Here is a 21,338-nt window from a genome sequence, read left to right as displayed (position 1 = left end):
GGCGCGGCTTGGCTGCACGCGCGCTCCCCGGGTGCCGGCTGGCCGGCGTAACTTAGCGCCTCTGAAGAGGCTGCGATTGTATTTCTCGATCCCAAACGTCAGCTCGCCTCCCAGGCGCTGCACCGCCGCTCCGCGAGAGGCACCGGGGCGCCGGGCTCGGGCACCGGGGCACACCTCTCTCAGTCTCAGCCCGGCCCGGCCACTTTGCGAGAGCCCGCCTCCTCTCGCCCCGCGACTTTGCGGAGCTACCCCGGGGCCCTGGGCTGCCGGGAGCGCGCGCGGCGGCTAGTGACGAGGGATCCGCCGCAGCTGCAACCGCCGCTGGGCTCCCCCTGTGAAATCCCGGCCCGACTCCAGACTCCCGACTCTGAAATCGCCGGAGCCCCCTCCCCGGCCCTCGGCCCCGCCCCCTGGTTTGCATTCGGCCAATGAGCGCCAGGCCTGCAGGGGGGCAGCCCCCCTCCCCGATGACACCACGGCTTTAATGGGATTAGCGTTCTGCCGGGTGCCTACACCAGTGCGCCGCGAGCCCAGCTAAATGTCAAGGGCTCCGGAGCCGGGGTGAACCAGAACCTTCATTGCAAGGCGCTGGCCTCTTCCAGGGGAGAAAAGGGGGCGGGAGGGGAGGGCAACGGCTGGAGGAACCACGATCCAAGGGAACCAGAGGAAAGGGCTGGGGAGGACTGAAGGGGACAGAAGCGCGGCCACAGTCGAGCTGTCCGCCGCCCCCTGTGTCCACGGGGCCTTTCCGAGCTGGGCACACGGTCTGCGGGCTGCACACACACACAGAGGCTGGCGCGTCTGCACACGTGGGTCTGGCTGGGGCGCGCGGGGAGAGGGGGACCGCAGGGGAGGCGCGAGGTGTGGGAAAGGCGCCGGCGACCCGCGCGGCCCGCCCCGCCCCCCTCCGCGCACGCGCGCGCGCACCCGCGGCTCCGGAGGCTCCTGCAGCTGCGCGAGCTCCCCGCACCCACCCACCCTCCCCTGCCCCGCGCTCCGGGCAAGACTTCCATCCGGCTGAGAAGAGTAGACGGCCCAGGTAGGGTCCTGCCTTGCCCCTCCGAATCCTTCCTCGCCCAGGGTGACACCGGGGTGCGCGGGGGCTACCGGATGCCCAGGGCGCAGCACCAAGAATGCTCTGGCCGAGGACTTGGGAGCATCCAGGAGCCCTGCATCCTACCACGAAACACCAGCTGCGCCCCGGGCTCGCGCGGAGGTCTGCACTGCCCAGTTGGCAAATAGAACCAGAAGACGGGGAGGAAGGGCATCTCTCTTTTCGCCACCAGCCAGAGGGTGAGAGAGCCCCAGAACACCCCAGCCCTGTATCCCACGCCCAACACCGCGCCTGGCCGCCGGGAGGCGCTGCGTAGGGTAGCTGGCTGCGGTGTGAATGTGCCATGTCCTCCCCGGATCGCATCAGACATTTACTCCACACCTGCTCTGTGCTGAGCGCCCAGGGGGAAATGCATGAGGTGTGCGGCTCCTGCCCTTCAGGTACACAAGATCCAGCCAGGAAGGCAGAAGGACCTCAATCACCAAGACGGCGGGCAGGAACAGAGCTACCATGAGGCTATGGCCGAGGGGGACATTCATTCCTACCAGACCCTCATCACAGATGTTCCGCAGGGCCCTAGGCTGCTGAGTCTGCATCTCGGGACTGGAGGCAGGCCGGCATTCCAGGGTGCAACCACTTATTCTGAAGGCACCTAAGCTTCTTTAAAGGGACCAGCAGGGGTGCTACTACTCCAAGCCCCTTCCCTACTCACATGGCAACGCAGAAACGGAACCCAGTGTGCGTCACAGCCATGGCAACTTGCCATCCCCTGGTTGGGCACTGCGGTCCCATGGGTGCTGTGCACACGTTGGGGGCAGACGTCCGGTTAACTCTGATGGACGCCACGGCCACCCGACTGGACAGCTAACGCCTCTTGTCCGCTTCAGCCTGGACTAGCTCCGGAGGGCTCTCAGCTGCACTTCATTCTCACCACATCACTTCTTTGATGCAGGAGAGATCATACCAGCTGGAGAAACCTATTTTTCACTCTGAGCTGAGACTTTAGTGTGTGATCAGGGTGAGGTAGTTCACTTCTCTGAGGTGCCATCTCCTCCTCTTTAAACTGGGGTTCGCAGAGCCCACGTCCTAGAGGAGTGGGCCAGTGTGAGAACCATCTGACGACGCTGAGTGCTGTCCAGGGGCTGTCATCGCTAGTCTTGGGATGGGCACTTGGAGTAAGTCAGGGCCCCCAGGCTGGCCCTCTCTGCCTTCTAATTTCCTTTCAACTTGCTCTTCTCCCCAACTTACACTGTCCTGGACTATTCCACACTCATTTCCGATTATACATGGATTCCTGCCAGTAACTATTTCCTCAGCAACTGACACCCTGCGGGGGAGCAGGGGGGCCAGGGGTGCAGGACCACAGGCAGGTAGGAAAGGAGGAGGGGCTGTCCAGTGTAACCAGAGCTCTGCTCTGCTCCCTCCTGGCCTTGCTCGTCAAAAGGGCACTGAAGTCCCAGTCGTCGGCTGACCCACAAAGCCTCAGTGAGGTTCCACGAGGGCATGCAACTTAGTCATGATCAGAAGAATAACTGCAACTCCGATATACAAGTCCCCAGTGTATCCCAGGCACCAAGCATCATCCCCAATTACCCACGGAATCCTCAGACAAGCCCGCAGGATCGAGATGGTTATCACCTCACTTTACAGTTAAGGAAATGGTGCTTTCAAAGCCCATGCTCTTTACTCCCTTGAGCTCTAAACCCAGCTCCTACCCTTAGGCATCTGCCAGTCTAACAGACAGAACCTAAAAGCATAACAGGGATGGGACTTCCCTGGTGGTCCCGTGGCTATGAGTCCAAGTTCCCAATGCAGAGGACCCAGGTTTGATCCTTGGTCTGGGAATTAGATCCAACTATTAATAAGAGCTGCAACTATTAATAAGAGTTCCATGCCACAACTAAGACCCGGTGTAGCCAAATAAATTTCTAAAAAAATAATAAAAGCATAATATGGAGCCTGGTGAAAGGTCATTAGCAGAAGGAGCTCAGTAAGGGGCAAAGGGGAGGGGGCTGGTCAGGGCAGTGCTGCTGGGCTGACGGTCAGCAAAGGAGAGCCCCTGGCTGCCGTCCCCTGGTTGGGCACACCAGTCCTGTGGGTGCTGTGCACACGTAGGGGGCAGATGTCCAGTTAACTCTGATGGACCCCACGGCCACCCGACTTGACTGGCTAACACCTCTTGTCCATTTCAGCCTGGACCAGCTCCAGAAGGCTCTCAGCTGCACTTCTTTCTCACCACATCACTTCTTTGATGCAAGAGAGATCATACAGATGGAGAAACCTGTTAGATCAGCCCTGCATGATCTTATGGAGGGCTAGAAGAGAAAGGGGTGCAGGGAGAAAGCAGTCTGCAAGACAGGAAGCGAGTCCCTGAAAGGAAGCAGCTCTGGAAAAGCCGGAGAGGAGCCATGGGAAGGCAGTTTCAGCTAGCGGCTTTGTCCTCCGTCTACCACGAAAAGACCATGCATCCATAATAAACAGCTCGTTGCGGCCAGGATGCCCAGGGACACTGGGAGAGACAAAGGTGAGGGAGACATGGCCATAGGCCCCAAGGAGTTCAAGACACAGTGAACAGACCAGCCTTCCACCCCGCTCCAGAGCATCCCTGGAGAAGCCCAGGCACAGCAGAGTGACCGAGCGTGCAGGAGCCACAGCGTGCAGAGTGAGCGCGGCACAGAGCTGGAGCGCAGCCCCCCTTGGAGAAGGGCCGGCCGGGACAGGCGAGGCAGGGACCAGGGAGGGCATGGTTAGGGGCCCTTCGGGGGCAGCGAGGAGACGGAGCCTGGAGGTGCATCACAGTGAGCTACCTGTGAGGCCTCACACGGCACACGGGGAGTCTGGGCTTCATCTCGGGGCTTCCCAAGCAGTGGGGCATGGCACAGACTCAGGGCCCTAGGAACCGGGCCTGGCAGCAGAGTGGGAAGGCAAGGCCAGGTGCTGTGCTGACTCGGTTTCTTGGACTTCAGGCACAGAGGGAACACCAGAGAGAGAAGGTGATGGGAGACAGCATCCCCCCACTTCCAGGTCCTCATCGACTTGCCGGGCTCAGGAGAGCCGGAAGGTACAGACTGCCCTTGAGGATCTCGGAGCGTGTGAACAAGGCAGAGCTGCCTTTTTTTTTTTTTTATTAAACAACAACGACAAAAAGTAAAGCAGGTACAGAATCCCCAGAGGGAGGAAGAGACGTGAATACGTGAAATCTCTGCTACGTGAAATCCCCAGCAGCTGGGGAGGTGAGGGCTTCAGAGTGAACACCAAGTTCTTGGCCTCTCCCTGCACTTCTCGGGCCTCTGGGCTCTTCCCCCCTGCACACATCAGAGCGGACGGGCTACATAGACTCCCTCTGGGCCTGCACTGAGGTCTCTGTATCTGACAATGTGTGTGGCTTGTGAGGTATCCTGGACCTCTGAGGCTCAGATAAGGCGGCCACACCAGAATTTAGGTGAGGCAGGGAGCACTTGCCATCCAGAGGGGCTGCCCTCAGAGGAGAAGGGGGACTTATTCCCCTCACCTCAATTTTTTAAACTCCAGAATTGAGATCGTCTTCAGCGATACATTGCTAAGCAAATTGTTTATGGATAGATGGTGTCAGAAGGAAAGAAGGATGGATAGATGAACAGATAAAAAAGATGTGGGGTACATAGAATCTAAAAAGTCATGATACAAATGAACTTACAAAACAGAAAAAGATTCACAGACTTGAAGAACAAACTTCTGGTTGCCGGGCGAAGGATGAGGGGAAGAGATGATTAGGGAGTTTGGGGTGGACATGTACACACGGCTAAATTTAAAATGGATAACCAACAAGGACTTACTGTATAACACAGGGAACTCCGTTCAATGCTATGTGGCAGCCTGGATGGGAGGGGGGTTTGAGGGAGAATGGATACATATATTTGTATGGCTGAGTCCCTTCGCTGTTCACCTGAATCTATCACAACATTGTCAATCGGCTATACCCCAATTTAAAATAAAAAGTTAAAAAAAAAAAAAAAAGATGTGTATACAATGGGACACAACTCAGCCCTGAAACAGGCCCTGCCATTAATGACAACACAGAAGGACCTCATGGGAGACCTCAAAGGGAGAAAGACGAATACCATGTGATCTCACTCATACGTGGGATATCAAACAAATAAACAGAACAAAACAAGCCACAGACACAGAGAACAGAACAAGGCTATGGGGGTGTGGGAGGGGGTCAGCTGCGTGGTGACGCATGGAAACCACACTCTTGGTGGCAAGCAGCCGCAGAGCACACAGAATTCAAAATACCATGTGGTACAGGTGAAACTTACATGTTATAAACCAACCTTACCTCCACGAATGTTCAAAAGAAAGACAGAGGTCGAAGGAAGGATGGAGAGGCCCCTAGCTGGGGCTACATCCCAGGATGTTCACAGGAAGGTTCACCCAGTAGGGAGAGGGGAGGAGGGTCCAGGGTGGGGCAGAGGCAGAGAGGGAGGGGGAAGAGGCCTCCTATTTGCTGTAGAAATTAAATAGCTCCAGGGTCAAGAGTCACCAGACTTGGCTAGGATTCACGAAGGACCCTGGTGATGGTAAAGGGTTGGGGTAGAAAGGAACTAAAGGTCAATGCTGCTGCTGCTGCTAAGTCACTTCAGTCGCGTCCGACTCTGTGCGACCCCATAGACGGCAGCCCACCAGGCTCCCCCGTCCCTGGGATTCTCCAGGCAAGAACACTGGAGTGGGTTGCCATTTCCTTCTCAATGCATGAAAGTGAAAAGTGAAAGGGAAGTCGCTCCATCGTGTCCAACTCTTTGCGACCCCATGGACTGCAGCCCACCAGGCTCCTCGTCCATGGGATTCTCCAGGCAAGAGTACTGGAGTGGGGTGCCATTGCCTTCTCCAAAGGTCAATGAGGCACTGTAGCTACTATAAGAATTATGCTCGTTGATCCAAATGAAAGGTCAATGAGGCACTCTCATTTGGATCAACGACCATAATTCTTACAGTAGCTATGGTCCCAGTCCCCAGTTGATCAAGAGGTGACTGAACAGAGAAAGATACAAGACAACACATAATCAATATAAAGTGTTCTTTGGCTCAGATTCTAAGGGCAGGTGCTGGTGGGTTCTCCTAAGGGTTTACCTGGCCCTGACCTGTCTTCTGAGCCCCGAGCATGCGTATCCAACCCCTGTGCTTGGCATCCCCCAGCGGCTGTCACGAGGGCAGCTCCAATCTCTCAAGCTCCATGGGACTCACCTCGCCTCTGCCTGGCGCCCCTGGCAGGACTTCTCAATAAACGGCCTAAACACCCATCCCAGCGCTCACGACGGAGCCCAGGATCCATCCCAACTCCCCGCTGTCGGCGCCCCACCTCCAATCAAACACGAGTCCATCCAATGAGCCACCTTCTTCTAACTGGTTCCACTGGCACCGCCCTGGGCCAGCCCCCTCACAGCTCACGGAGGATTCTCCTTCCCACCCTTTATCCAGGGAGCAGTCACCCATCTTCTCATTCACCCTGCCCTCTTATGGCCCTTTAGTGTCTTCTGTTTTGCTGATATTGCGGTCGTGTGTGTGTGTGTGTGTGTGTGCGTGCGCACACACGTGCGCACATGTATTTGTTATTCTACTTTTCTACCACAATCCACAATCCTAAAGTGACCTCAGAGGTCTGGCAAGCCTGGCCCCGCCCCTCGCTCCAGCCCACTGTGCTCCAGCCAGCGAACCCTTGGAGCCCACCCTCCTCAAGAGACTTTGGCGTTGGTGGTCCCTTTGCCTGGAATGCTCTTCCTCAACCCACCGCCTGAGGACACGCCTTGCTTCTCGTCCCTGAGCTCTTGTGAGTTCTTCACAACAGTCCCTTCCGGTTTTCTGCCTCCTCCCCGCCCCTGCTGTCTGAATTAAAGCCTGAATCCTCAGAGCCCCCCTTCCCTCCCTTGCAGCACTTTGTTGGCTTGGAAGCACATGTTTACTTGGATGAGTCTGCTGTCCAGGTCTCCGACCTGACCAGAAGCCCCAGGGCAGCAGGGGCTGTATCCAGGACAATGCCTGACCAGCAGCAGGACCACTGAGCGATGATGAACAAGGAGGTGCTCAAAGCAGGGGTGCACGGGGCTGGGTGACCAGCACCACCGGGAAGGGCTTCCTGGGTCCCCACCTGAGGAGCACGGCTGCAGGATGCCGGTTACTTGAGTGACCTCTGGTTCCTCAACTGCAGGGCAGGAAGTCTGCACTGGTTGCTTCTCTAAGGCTCTTGCCGGCCCTGAAACCTCCCCACCCAGTGACATGGGACCCAACCTGCTTCTCATTCAGGACAGGTCAGGGCAGGAGGAAAAGCATCTTGGTGGGCAAAGGCTGGCGAAGCCAGAGGGAGAAGACCATCAGGACGTCCCAGCAGAAATGAGGCTTCATGGGATGTGAACTACGAAGAGCAGCGGGGGTGGAGCAGAAACAACTCCAGATGCCAGTGCTCCCCACCCCTGCCCATTCCCACTCCATCCCCCGAATCCACTTAGCTAAACTCCCACCAGGACAAACCTCCCCGGTCTTCCCCGCCCCCAGTCTTGGCACCTCCCTCCCCCGCCCACCTGCCCACGTCCACAGCCGGGCTGGGGCCCATGATCAGAGCACCAAGGTACCTAGGTCCAACCCCCCCCCACACTGAGCTGCCCGCTCAGTGCCATCTGGCCCCAGACCTGGAGCCCTGGAGGGCGGGGCTCGTCCATCGTCTTTGTACCCCAGAGCCAGGGCCCAGCACTCAGGAGCTGTGAAATCACCACTGAACACACGCAGGGAGAGGGTGGGCCTCCTGGGAGCCTGGAGCAAGATGGCAGAAGGATGGGCCCTGCCTTAGCGCGGGTGGGGGATGCTGCCATGCCTCCTCTCTGAGCAGGCTTACAGGGTGGGGGCGCAGGCTGGGGGCCCACCAGGGAGCTGCCCACCCTGGGCTCTCAGGCCCTTTTCTCCAGATGAGTCCCAAACGAGTGCCCCAAGTCCAACCAAGCATCCCAGGCAGGTACCCCCGAGGAGGGCCTGCTGCGGGCGGTGGGCACTCACCACGCCAGCCCCTCCCGGACGCCCAGAGCCAGGAGCACCAGTAATGAGCACTTATCATGGAGGGCAGGCAGCTCCCGGAGATGAGATAAGACTGGGCTGCAGGCACCGGGCAGTGTGGTGAAGCCCCGAGGCTACCGCCATGCACCAGTGGAATTTCCTGACCCAGCAAATCCAATATTCCTAAACCACTCCATGGAGGGCATTGACTGGCCGGCCAGCCGGGATGATGGGCTCTCTGACCTAGGGGGGCAGCCTTGGCAGCGGGGGCTCACATGGCTGGGACCCTCCCCCAATTCAGGAGCTGCCGCCCCCCGCCCCCTGCACTGAACACAAAACCACTGCAGGAGGAACAGACAGCACAGAGATGCTCTCAAGAAGATGGAGAAGGGACAGAGGCCGGGCCCCTGCCTGCTCTGAAGCCACAGGGGAGCGGAGCCTGCGCACACACACACACACACATCCCCCACTCCCGGCCGAAGGGAACAAGAGGCACAGGGTCGGGGTGGATAGTGGTGGGGAAGCCCCACTAGGGCATTCCTGTCGGGGAGAACTGGGCTGTCCGAAGACTCAGAGGTCTCAGGGCCTGAAGCCACATGGTCTCTGGACCACTGGCCACTCTGTGCGGTGAGGCTCCCTCCCCTATGGCTTCCCTGAGTCCAGGCAGCCGCCGTTCAGGGTGCCGCCCACCCAGGGGGCCTCAGAGAAGCATCTGGTCCACCCCAGACCTGGAGGCATCTCTCTCATCTCAGAGTGCGTGAGGTGAAGACGGTCACAGACCACACGCTCTAGTCTGCTGTTCGGGCTACTGAAACCCTCAGGAGAGTCCTTTCGGCAATGTCTAGGGTTGCTCCGGCAGATGGTAATTCCAGTCGTAACCTAGCTGCACGCAATGCAGACCCAGACTCGTTCAACCCTCACACAATGCACGCAGCCCCCCAGCCCACCTCCCCCACTTCCCGACGTCTACTCACCTCAACCCGTGCATCAGACACCCCCCACCTCTGCCCTCAGCCTCTCCCGTGGGTGCTCATCTTGCTATCTCACCACCATGTCTCTCCCCAGAGGCCCTCTCTGGGGTCACCAGCCAGCTTTGGTCACCTCCTGAACCCTGGAGAGCTCAGATGTCCAGGCTGGAGCTCAGAGAATGTGGCTGGGCTCCGCGAGGCCTGAAGCGTCTGGGTGACTGCGTGTCACTCACCCCCAAGCTCCGGCCCCGAGGGGCGCTTCCATGTCCCTGTCGGGCCAGGCGCCAGGGCACACCTGCTTGTCCCCTCCCCCACCTGCTGCCGGAGGAAATGCCAGCCCGCGGCCCCAAGCAGAGGGCTCCTCACTCCTAACAGAGATCTCTCCTTACGCCAAGTGGTTTGCCCGGGCCCAGGGCTGGACCCTGCTCCTATGTATGGAGGCAGACATGGAGCCATCCCTCATGCACAGGGGGAGGAAAGAAATTGGGTGGGGGGGGCCCTCAGGCTCTAGGACCACCCAGCCAGAACAAGAGCCAGCCCCCCTCCCCACCCCCAGTCGACATGGGACACATTCTGGAAATCCCAGGGAACACGCCAACACCCCCAGCTCCACTCTGTGTCAACCCCAGTCAACGTGTCCCCATGCTCTGACCTCACAGAGCAGGAACCAGGGGCAGGTGCCAATGACAGAGGCACAGGCCCCGACCCCCAGGACCCCGGCCATGGTAGAGTAGGGATGATGACCAGGGTGGGCTGTCCACGTCTAACAGCCAGCTCTCTGGGGCAAAGCCCAGATCTGTGGTGCTCACCACCTTACCTGGTGTAAATATTCCCCCGTGGCCAGTTTCAAGCTACTCATGGTGTGACAAATAAGTGGCAATGTTCCTGCTTATTTACTACCAGGCTCTTGACCACTGGGACAGCAGGCTTTGGCCAAGCCCTGCAACAGCCCATCTCCCTCCATCCAGGGGAAACTCCAAGGCAAGAAGAAGCCAGCACCCTGCTCATCCTCCCAGGAGAAGTCACATGTCAGGGTGGGGACAGGAGTGGACACGTCATGAGGAGGGTCCTGGGATCCCCCACAGGTGGCCTAATGACCCAGAAAGACCATAGACATTGGCTCCTGGACTACGGTAACCCTCTCAGGTAAGGCAGGCTTGTGGATTCCCTAGGGGCTCAGATGGTAAAGAATCCGCCTGCAGTGCAGGAGACCCAGGTTCAATCCCTGGGTTGGGAAGATCCCTGGAGAAGGGAATGGCTACCCACCCCAGTATTCTTGCCTGGAGAATCCCACAGACAGAGGAGCCTCGCAGGCTATGGTCCATGGGGTCCTGCAGAGTCGTACGCAACTGAGCTACTTTCACTATTACTGATAAGGTAAGTCAGGCCAGGTCCCTGCTCTGCTGCAAGCCCTCTAAAGGCACTCATCTCTCCCAGAGTAAAAGACAAAGATCTCACAGTATTTTCTCAGTCGACACACACACGTCCATCTCCCTCCTCCCTCCACTCCGTCCACTATGTCCTTCCTGCTGCTTCTCATGGGAGAGCCTTTACACTGGCTGTTCTCTCCTCTGGACACTCCTCGCCCAGGTGTCTCCTGACCAGCTCCCACCTCCTTCACAGCTGCCACCTGCCCAAGGGCTGCCTGCTGAGCTCCATACCTCCCCAGAGTGCCCAGCATCACCGGGCCCTGCTCTTTCCACAGCACTCAAACCCATCATTCAGCGCAGTTTGCTTTATTAACTGATGGTTTATGATCTCTCTTCCCCACCAGAACTAAGCTTCACGAGGGCAGGGGTTTGCTGTGTTTCATGAATTGCTATTTTCCCACGGCCAAGAGCAGCTTTACACATGACAGATGCAAGTGCACGCATGCTCCGTCATCCGACTCTTTGCAACCCCGTGGACTGTAGCCCACAAGGCTCCTCTGTCCATGGGATTCTCCAGGCAAGGATACTGGAGTGGGTTGCCCTTTCCTCTTCCAGGGGATCTTCTGAACCTACATCTCCTGTGTCTCCTGCATTTGCAGGCAGATTCTTTTACCACTGAGCCACAAGGGAAGTCCCTTACACATGGCAGGTATCCAGTACACATTTGGAGAGTAAAGGTAAGGCCAGAGGAGGCGTCTGCCAAACCCAAGAGGAGGCAGGTGGGGAGAGAGGGGCCCAGTGGTCAGTGTCCACCTGGCTGGGACTCAAGGTGCCCTTGACCTGGCACCCCACCCCTGCATCTCCTTTTCTCATTTAGGCTGCATGGGACCCCCACGTGGCTAACTCTGAGCAGTACCGAGGGTCAGGGCCAAAGAGGACACCGGGTCTGACACCCTCTCACCCTGCAGTGGGAGGCCCTGCGGTCCGGTCCGAGGCCTTCCCTAAAACATCTCAGGAAAGACAAACTCCCTGCTTCCCCCTCTGTACCTGCCACACCTGAACCCCCAGCCTTGCGATCGATCAGGAGACGCTCCCAAAGAGCACTGTCCACCTACGGGTTAGAGCCACTGATGCCCCAAATCCAGGCAGCTGCCCCATCCCGCCTCGGCGGGTGCCCCACACGCACAGCGGCCAGCTCACCGGCTATTTTAAGCTCCACGGCCCAGCTGCAGCGCACTGCTCGGGCAGGCTGGCGGCCTGGGGAGGAGGCAGGGCTGCTAACTCACGGAGGAGCGCTGACCCGGGGAGCTCCGAGAGGGCTGGGCATCTTCTGCGACCACAATCGCTCCAGGAGGGACTGGAAACTCCCGTCCACACCCTCGAAAGCACCAGCCGTGAGAAAGTGAGCCCAAGGCTGCCCGGGCACGCCCAGATTCCACTGCTGAATGTGACCCCTGAGTCTCCACATCAGAATGAGTGCTAGCCCCACCCTGCCTGCCCCCAGAAATGCCAACACGCTGGAGCTCCCGCTGCACCCGCTCTCTGGGGCCCGGCGACGCGAGACAGACCACACTGTAGACGGAAGACCTGGGGACCATTCACCCCCGAGCCCCCAGCCCCTTCTCCACCTTGGTCTCCCCAGCGGCCGCTCAGTGTTGGCTCACAACCACGCTCAACAAACCCTTGTTGACCAAATGGTTGCTTCTAAATGTATTCTCAACCACATGGGATGGAAGCACGAGAGACACAACCCAGTCTTGACAGCTGGTATCAGTATCAACGCTACTAAGTACATTTCTGCCGGCCCCATGGAGCACCAAGCCTGACGATAAAGACCACGGGACTGGGCTTCAACTGGTGGCTCAGTGGTAAAGAATCCGCCTGCCAATGCAGGAGACACGGGTTCGAGCCATGATCCCCGAAGATCCCACATGCCAAGAGGCAACTAAGCCCGTGCCCCACAACTACTGAGCCTGTGCTCTAGAGTCCAGGTCCAGCAACTACGGAAGCCCAAGCACCCGAGAGTCTGTGCTTTGCAGCAAGAGAAGCCATCACAGTGAGAAGCCCAAGCACCGCAAAGGAGAGCAGCCCCCGCTCACCACATCTAGAAAAAAGCCCATGCAGCAACAAAGACACAGTACAGCAAAGAAAATTTAAAAATAAATTAAAAAAAAAAAAACAAAAAAAAACACGGAACCAAGGAATCAAGAGAGTTCAGTGACGAGACCGGGGCGCCCCAAGCTGCAGCCCTTCCAAGGAGGGTGGTCACCACCCAACTAACTCCACGGGGACGTTCACACCTGTGTTCTCTGGGAAAAGGGTCCCCTGAAGTTGTGCAACATGGAGGCCCTGCTCTAACCCACCCTTCTCCATAGGACGTCCAGCAACCAGGAGCTGCCTTACTTGAGAAGCGGCGTACAGAACAGAAACCCCAGGGCAAGCTCTTCCCACCCCCAGCCTCTGCCGCAAGACATCGGCAAGCCCAGGGCAGGAGAGGTCACACGTCTGGGGCTCTGGCCACATCCTCCGGCTCTAATTGCTCCGTTGAAGCAACATCAGAGCCAGAGAGGAGGGAAGGAGACCCAGAAGGTGCTGTAATTAGGGAGCCCTGTGACCTAGCTCCTTGCTCCCGTCCACCTCAAGATGGATCCAGCCACCCACACCTTAAAGAAACAGACTCACCACCTGCATTGGGGGAGGAAGTGGGAAATTCCTTGAATTTCCTTGTTGGAGGAAGATTTCCAGAAGCTCTGGGTCTTCAGAGACCATTGGGTCCACTCCTCCTCCCCTCCCCTGGCAGCCCCTTCCCCTGGCCTCTGTCCTTCCAGACTCTTCCTGAATATATTTCTATTATAACTAAAAAAGCAATGGCAGCAGCCTGCATCGACAGAAGATTAAAACATTCCTTGTTGAAAGGGACTTCATACAAGTGACTCTCCCCAAAGTCAGGTCAGAGACAGCGTCATATGGAAGGCAAAGTGACCCGCACTAAGGGCCTCATACCACCCATCCAGCCCCACGTTCCCTCAGTGAGCTGTCCAGTCCCCCACTCAGAGTCCTCGGAAGTCTGGTACCAAAATCGGAATTTCTGGAGGCACTTAACGATGATAACCTCCTCTGTGACCGGCCCCTCCCCTTGAGAAGGTGGTTAACTGGACTCACTACCCAGGCAACCACTGGGGTCCCCCCCACCTCCAGGAAATCTTCCAGAACTGGAGGCTCTGGGGGGTAACGAGGCCCCCCACAGCCCGGTTCGGTGCGTCCCCTGAAGAGACATCTGCACATGATCACCAAAGTGACTGAGACATTTCAGTCCGTAATCTGAAGTCACCCCAGCTGGGGGAGGCACGCGGGCCAAACTCTCCCCTTCCGGCAGGACAGAGCTGCCAAAACCACTCTGTCAGCGGAGCCCATCCTCACAGACGCGCCTGAAGAAGGGGGATGGGGGATGCAGAATGACAGAATGAAGTCACTGCCGGCAGCCCCTCCCCCTCACGCCGTATCATCAGCCCTCCGGCAGGCCCTTGGCGACCCAGCCACACAGTACAGAGGCCTGGGGCTCCCTGCACCACCCCCCCAGAGACGGCTTTCAATCTGTCCTCCATGAGCCCTGACCCTGAATCCACTGTGATCCCCGCCTCGAGGTGGGCGGGGGGCGAGGGGGTGGGGGTGGTGCTGCGCGCCTGGCTCGGCTCTCACCAGCCTGCCCCAGTTCTAGGAGCCTAGGGGCTCCTCAAGCCGGTGGCCCAGTTACCATCCCCCTCCTCATGGTCCCCCCGTCACGTGGCCTCGCTGACTCAGCCCGGCCAGCCGCGTGGGCAGGTCGTGCCTCGGCCAGTGGACTGTCAGCCTCAGGAGAGCAGGGCACACAGATTCTCGCCGCGCCCCTCGGCTTCCTCCGTGTCCAGTCCTGAGCCAGGGACCCCCCCCACGAGTGCTTGTTGAATGAATGAACAGAGTCTGGAAATTTGGCCCAGCTGGCTCTCCTGGCGGCATCTCATGCCAACAGAAAAAAAGGGTAGGGGGGAGAAAGGAGAGGGAAGAAAAGCCCAGGGAGAGAAAAAAGGGAATAGAGGAGAGCTTGCCCACAAGGCAAGACCAAAGCCACGGGCCCGGGAAGCCTGAGCACCTGGGTGCTCCCAACCCCCTGCCCCTATCAGGAACCAGAAGTGGTCAACTAGCCGTTTCCTCCTTCCATCGATAGGGCACACCCGCCCCGCTCCAGCTGAAAGCCTGTCTGAGCTGAGTGAATTAACTGAGTAATTAATTTCTCTAAACTGCTGCCCTGGCCCACCTCTCAGAAAGGATGGGAGACCTAGAGGGAGGGGGCTAGGGTGGGGGGCGGAGTGAGGAACAAGGCAGACACCTGCCCTTCATGGTCTCACCGCCTTCTCCACCAGCCCCACAGTGCCGGCAACTCCAGCCTGCGCACCCCACATCACACACAGCCCTGAAGCCTTCACACCACCCTCAGGGCCTCCACAACACACACGCGCACAGGCACACGTGCACACAAGCACACGCACGTGCACACAAGCACACGCTCACACACGTGCACACTGACTGTGGTGGCATGTCCCCAGCAGCCAGGACGCCAGCCCCCGGCTGGAGCTCTGGAGCCTGTCCGGTCCAGAAAGGAGCAGGGCAGAGCAGGTGGAAGGAAGCACAGACAGCCTGCTGGGGGGGCGGGAGGCAGGGGGGGATAGCAGGAAGGGCACATGGGGAAGGGGGGCGCTCAGAAGACCCAGACTGCCTGACTCCTGTCTCTCAGTGACTCTGTGACTCTGAGCAAGATATGTAGTCCCTAGAGCTGCAAGCAGTCTTCCTGTATGCAAAAAGGGGATAGAGTCCACCTTCCCCGAGGATTTTCAGAAGATCCAGAGAGCCCACGGAAGAGTTACTTGCTTATGTCCACTCTCCTGCCCTCCAAAGAAATCCCCTGAGGAGACACCCCCCAACACACACACACAAACAGCCTTCACCCTCTGCTCGAACACAGTTGCCAGGCAGCTGTCCCCTAACCTGAGCCCCACCTGCCCACCTCTCCCTGGAATCAGCCAAGCTCTGCCCCTTCCCACGTCACCCGCTGCTCCATGCCTGAGCTTCTCCACGTGAATCATAAACACAATCAGGGCTGGAGTCCAGGATCTACTGCGCAGCGCCTTGATCGGTGCCTGGCACGTGCTACACTTGATGAAGAGTAGGTAATATTTCTCTTTGTAAGTGTTATCGTCACTGTTCTGTTTAGCTGCTAAGTCGCTTCAGTCTGACTCTTTGTGACCCCATGGACTGTAGCCTGGCTACAGGCTCCTCTGTCCATGGCATTTCCCAGGCAAGAACACTGGAGTGGGTTGCCATTTCCATCATCACTACTCTGGCTAAAAGAATGAGCTCTTCCCTCTGGAGCGGTAAAGTGGAGGCCCAATTCCTCTCCCTGGTTCCAGGCTGTCACACATAGGGAGACAGTGTCACGTGGCCCGAGCTTCTCTCTCCGATCCTCACACTCCCTTCTTAGCAGATCCCTGACACCCCACTCCCAGCTCTCCTTCCTGCCCTCCCTAAAATGCAGTGCCCTAAACTGCTACATCCGCGCACCTGGCACACAGTAGGTGCACAGAAACGTTCAGTGACACGTATTTGATGAATGAGCAGGACGCTCAGTGGAATCTGAACTTTGCAAGTGACAACAGACTGGTGGCCTGGGGATGCTCCCTCCCCACCATTGCAACCTGCTGACACCTCCATGCTGTAACCATTACAGACAGACTTGAACAGTGCCAGGCCAGCCCCATCTCCCCTCCAGCACTTTAAGCCGGAGCTCCTCACTCAAAACTCCTGTCCTGCCACTGCTACATCTAAGTACAGGATTTGGGTTACAGGGGCGAGTGTGAACACCTGCTTACTGTCTTCATCTTGTTAGATTTGCTCCATCGTTACAGACAATGGGGATTTAAAGCCCCAGTTCTAATGTCCAATATATTGGTAAATCACTTCTCTCAGTGTTCAGAAGACCACAGAATTTTCAGCACTTCCCTGGTAGTCCAGTGGCTAAGACTCTGTGCTTCCAGAGCCGGGGCCTGAGTTCGATCCCTGGTAGGGGAACTAGATGCCACGTGCCTCAACAAAGAGCCGTACAAATAATTAAATAATTTTAAAATTTAAAACAAAGGAGTTTTGCCCCAGCATGCATGTTAGAGATGGTCAAATTCAAGGCCTTCCATATTCAAATGACCAAACCAAGGCCCAGAGCAGTGATGTAACTTGCCCAAGGACACCTGTAATTTTGTGGCAAAACTGAGATTTGAGCCCTGGACAGCTCCTCTCAGCCCAGATAATGAACAGTAATGCTGTAAAACTTTAGAGAACTTGTCCTGTGCCAGGATGTTCACATGTATTTTCTCCAGTCCTCATACAACCTTGTAAGACAAATAACTGCTTCCCCATTTGACGGATGAATAGAGCTTAGGGTAGGTAACTGGTCCTGGACCATGTAGACCAGGAGCCGCGGCCAGAGCAGGCAGGCAGTCTGCTCCGTCTTAGCCCAGACTCCTCCCTGCCGCACCACTTGAGGCCACTGGGCACCAGAACATCTCCAACCAGATGTCCGACATAAACGTAACCCGACAGGTAAAAAAATCTAAATTCGTTCTCTTTTCTCTCCAACACCTAGCTGTTCCTCCCGTGGTATTTTCTACTGTTAACACATCACCACCAACATGGTCACTTAAACTAGAAACCGAGAGAGTCCTCAGACTCTGTGACTGTACCTCTTTACCCTGCAGATTCAAGCCAGCCCCCAGGACCTACAGCTCACCCCTCTTCCACTCCTTCATTCTCCCTGGCGAGACTCCTCATCCTACCCCCTTCCTCCAAAACCAACACGAAACTGTTACCCACACCTCTGCCTGGTTACTCTCCCAGCTCCAGCTCCTGGGCACCTTTCACCTTCTTCCCCACAATCACCTTTCTAAAATAAGTCGACCTTACGTTGCTCCAACTTGAAAACTTGGTTAGTTCTACAGTAAGTCCTCTACATATGAACCCCTACATATGAACTTTCAAGTTGTAAACTTTCAAAGATACAAACGTGCGTTCCATCAGTGTCAAGAGTGAGTGAACCGGCAGCTTGCCCTCCATCTCCTGTTGTTGACCATCCTTCAGCTCTACCAGCTCCCCCCTTCTCTCCCTCCTCTAGTCAGTAACTCTTCTCGCCTGGTCACTCGATGCCAGCCCCTGTGTGCCAGCTGTTGTGCTCTCTTGTACTTTTCGAGGCACTGTACCGTAAGGTTAAAGATGTTTTCTTTATTTTTTGTGTTTGCATTTTAGGTATTATTTGTGCAAAAGTATTATAAACCTATTATAGCACAGCGCTATAGAGCTGATTGTGTTAGTTGGGTACCTAGGCTCACTTTGTTGAACTTACGAACAGATTGGACTTATAAACACACTCTTGAAATGGAACTCATTCGTATGTAGAGGACTTCCTGGATCTCAGATTTCTCTGAAGAGAAGAAAACCAGCACCTTCATCACAACCTGGCAGGCCTTTTTCTCGAACTCCTATGCATCCTGCAAGACCCACCTCAAAACCCCTCTGCTCCTGCCCTCCGGACCCCCCGAAGTCGGTGGTTCTGACTCAGCCTCTGGGAGGCCTCTGCTCCACCCCGCGTTTCGTGGGCAGGTCTCTCCCCTCTCTTTTTGAGGTGAGCTCCTTGATGGCAGGTAAGTGACACTGCTGAATCCCCAGCTCCAACTCATGGATCTGCTCATTTATTCATTTGCTAATTTACTCCACCTTGAAAACGCTCAACAGAGTGAATAAATTAGCAAATTCATAAATCAAGGCTCAGCTACCCACTCCAGTATTCCTGGGCTCCCCTGGTGGCTCAGCTGGTAAAGAATCGCCTGTAATGCGGGAGATCTGGGTTCCATCGTTGGGTTGGGGAGATCCTCTGGAGAAGGGAACGGCTACCCACTCTAGTATTCTGGTCTGGAGAATTCCATGGGGTCACAAAGAGTCGGACACGACTGAGCAACTTTCACTAAAGCAGGGCTCTGTTTCTAATTGCATTATAAAAAAAATAATCTCCTGTTAACTTAAGCAAAGACCTGCGTCATGAGTTAAGATCAAATTTATTTTAGAAACACGATGTTAAAACACTGACTAAGGTCTTTGTTAAAAAAAAAAAAAAAAAAGCATGAAACTCAAGCTTCCTGGTTGTCAGGCACTCACTTTGGAGGCATCAATGACAATAAAGAGGAGAAAAATTCAATTTCAAGAAATGAAGACTCTGAGCTATCATGGATATAATAGATGTGTGACTGTGACCCAGATGAATTAATTTGCTAATCATTTCCATTTGCTCTCATCTGGAGCAACTCCCAGATTAGTATTTTTTCAGACAGACGGTCATTTCTCATTAGTGGGTCATAAAATCAGTTTAGTGGGTCAGGAAGAGGATTTTTTAAAAATTAAAACAAAACACAAATTCCCAGAATGTATCTCACACAGCAGTTTCGTGGAACACTTTTTCAGGGGTAGCACGCACGTACACAGCTTCCCTGGTGGCTCAGTGGTAAAGAATCTGATTGCTAATGCAGGAGACGCAGGAGATGCGGGTTCAAACTCTGGGTCGGGAAGATGCCCTAGAGAAGAGCATGGCAACCCACTCGAGTATTCCTGCCTGGAGAATCCCATGGACAGAGGAGCCTGACGGACTACAGTCCATGGGGTCACAAAGACTCGGACATGGCTGATCAAATGAGCACGCCTGAGCAAACACACACACACAAGCACATACTGAGTCATGAAGTTTGAGAAACACAGCCCTGGGCCTCTCACGGTGACATGTGTGGCCCACGACAGCCTCAGAATATGGGCTGGCCGCTCATGAGAATGTGTGCTTTCCAGACACAAGCTCATAACGAGTTGTTTTCTGCAGGCAGGCCACACCTGGACGCGATGGTTCAGCCAACTGCAGGAAATACACTTGGATTCACCCTCCACGATGGAAATGTGGCTACAAGATGCCAACGAGTTACATGTCCCATGAAGAGACAGGGCAGGAAAATGTGTCTGAGTCCCCAGATCCAGCAACAGCATCTGCCAGGCAGAACTCTGGCTGGGAAAGTGGACGCAGGGTGCTGAGCTACGAGACAGGAGATCAGTGCCCACCTCACAGTGAAGCAAAACCTCAAATGGACCGTGAATAACATGGGCTCTTTATTCATGTATTCCCCTCTTGATTGCTGAAACAAATCAAAGTTGGTTTAAAAAATGCATGAAGTTCCCTCAGCACAGAACTCTACCTTCCTAACCCATTAAACCAGAGAAAACCAATTCTGAATTGAGCCAATATTTTATCCGTTACAAATTCCACTCAGCTGTCCACCTCATGCAGCTGATGGAGACACCACCTCCCTCTGGTCCCCCCCCAAACAAAAAGAAGACATCAGCCCTCGTGTGTCCGAAGGCCCTGGGCCCAGGACGGTGGGCTGGGGTCTTGTTTCGCTTTAAGGCTGGGTGAGAGGAAGGGTCTTGAACCACAGGGGGAAGCGTCCAGAAAAGAGTGGTTAAGGACAGGGACAGGTGAGCAGAGCACGTGCTCGGCACCACCCCAGTCTGGCCGAACCCCGCCCCACCTGGAGCCCGGCGGGGCCGCACCGTGTCTTCTGTGTAATACAATGACCTTGCATGGCAGCAGCATGGTCCTTTCCTTCCTAGATGACTTTGGGAGGTGCCTTCCTGTCTGAGGCATCTCTGGTTCCAGGATGAGGAGTGATGGTGACCATGGCGTTGCCATCAACAATGGGCCCTCCCCTCCGGGGCCCCCCGGCCTATTTCCAGCCCCCGAGAGTTCCTGTCTAAGGCCAACGTCGCCTGAGGAATTCAGGGCATCCCGGGCCCAGCATTGTTCACATCACACATTCCTCTTCTTGAAAAGCTCCTGGATAGTTCTCATTCCTCTACCTCCCGGGAGAAACCATAGTCGAGGACGGGCCACCAGATCCCCCATGTGATGGGAACAAAGCGGGGACAGCCACAGGGTACCTCTGCCCACCAGCTCCCTGGCAGGGGGTGCTCAGACCTGCCCAGAGGGCTCGTCCACCCCTGACCCAGAAACCCCTGCCCACAGGAGCCCCTGTCCTAGGAGGCCCTGCCCATGGAACCCCTGCCCACCAGTTCCCTAGAAGCAGGTACTCAGACCTGCCCAGAGGGCTCACCCCTGTCCACAGAGCCCCTGCCCACAGGTCTAGCTCATCCCCAGCCACAGCCCTTGGAGCCCCTGCCCACGGTGCCTCTGCCCACCCCCAGCCACAGCAGCCAAGAACACCTATAAGCAGCCCCACCTGCGCCCTTGGCCCTAGCACGCTGCCCTTGAAGTGTCCGTGTTTCTACACCATCTGTCCCCCTGGTTCTTTGTGAAAACTGCGGTGAAAGCCTTGGGGAAGGGAAACAGATCACTGATTGTCTCCAAGAGCCTCACTCTCAGGCTTAGCAGGCGGGGTGAGAACCCTCTTGCCCCCTGTAGGTCACCGGCCAGGGTGGGAGACTGACCTGCAGTTGGAGGGGGGAGACCACAAGTCTTGAACACAGCAGGAGGGGAACAGGCGGAAACAGAGGATGGATGGAGGCTGCCGTGGGGAGAGGCTGGCACTGCCCCCAATCTGTCCACGAAGTGAAGACACCACCCTCTCTGTCTTGCTCGCAGAGGCCGGGCACGACGTGCCCACGAGGAGCCCACTCTCCATCAAGAGGTCAATCAGAGGGCCAGACCCGCCGCAGGGCAGAGCTCACAGGACCCCACACTCCGGGTGCCAGTCACCCCATCCTTCCCACCAACCACATCACCAGTTGGTGACTGGGGGTCTCTGTGGATACCTTCTGCCACAAGGAATTTCCCTCCTTTGTTTCTTGGCTGTAAGA

At 56.4% G+C, this 21,338-nt stretch overlaps 1 protein-coding gene across 1 annotated transcript in view; it reads right to left on the bottom strand.

Moving 5' to 3' along the window:
• The window catches only part of TSPAN9 (tetraspanin 9), a 191,774-nt gene that overhangs the window by 77,123 nt on the left and 93,313 nt on the right, over window positions 1–21,338 (bottom strand). The gene's annotated exons all lie outside the window — the stretch shown is intronic.

Source organism: Bubalus bubalis, chromosome 4, assembly GCF_019923935.1.
Source record: "Bubalus bubalis isolate 160015118507 breed Murrah chromosome 4, NDDB_SH_1, whole genome shotgun sequence".
Classification (NCBI taxonomy): Eukaryota; Metazoa; Chordata; class Mammalia; order Artiodactyla; family Bovidae; genus Bubalus; species Bubalus bubalis.
The sequence above is the reverse complement of the archived record's forward strand: the minus strand, read 5'-3'. Positions and strand labels throughout refer to the sequence as shown.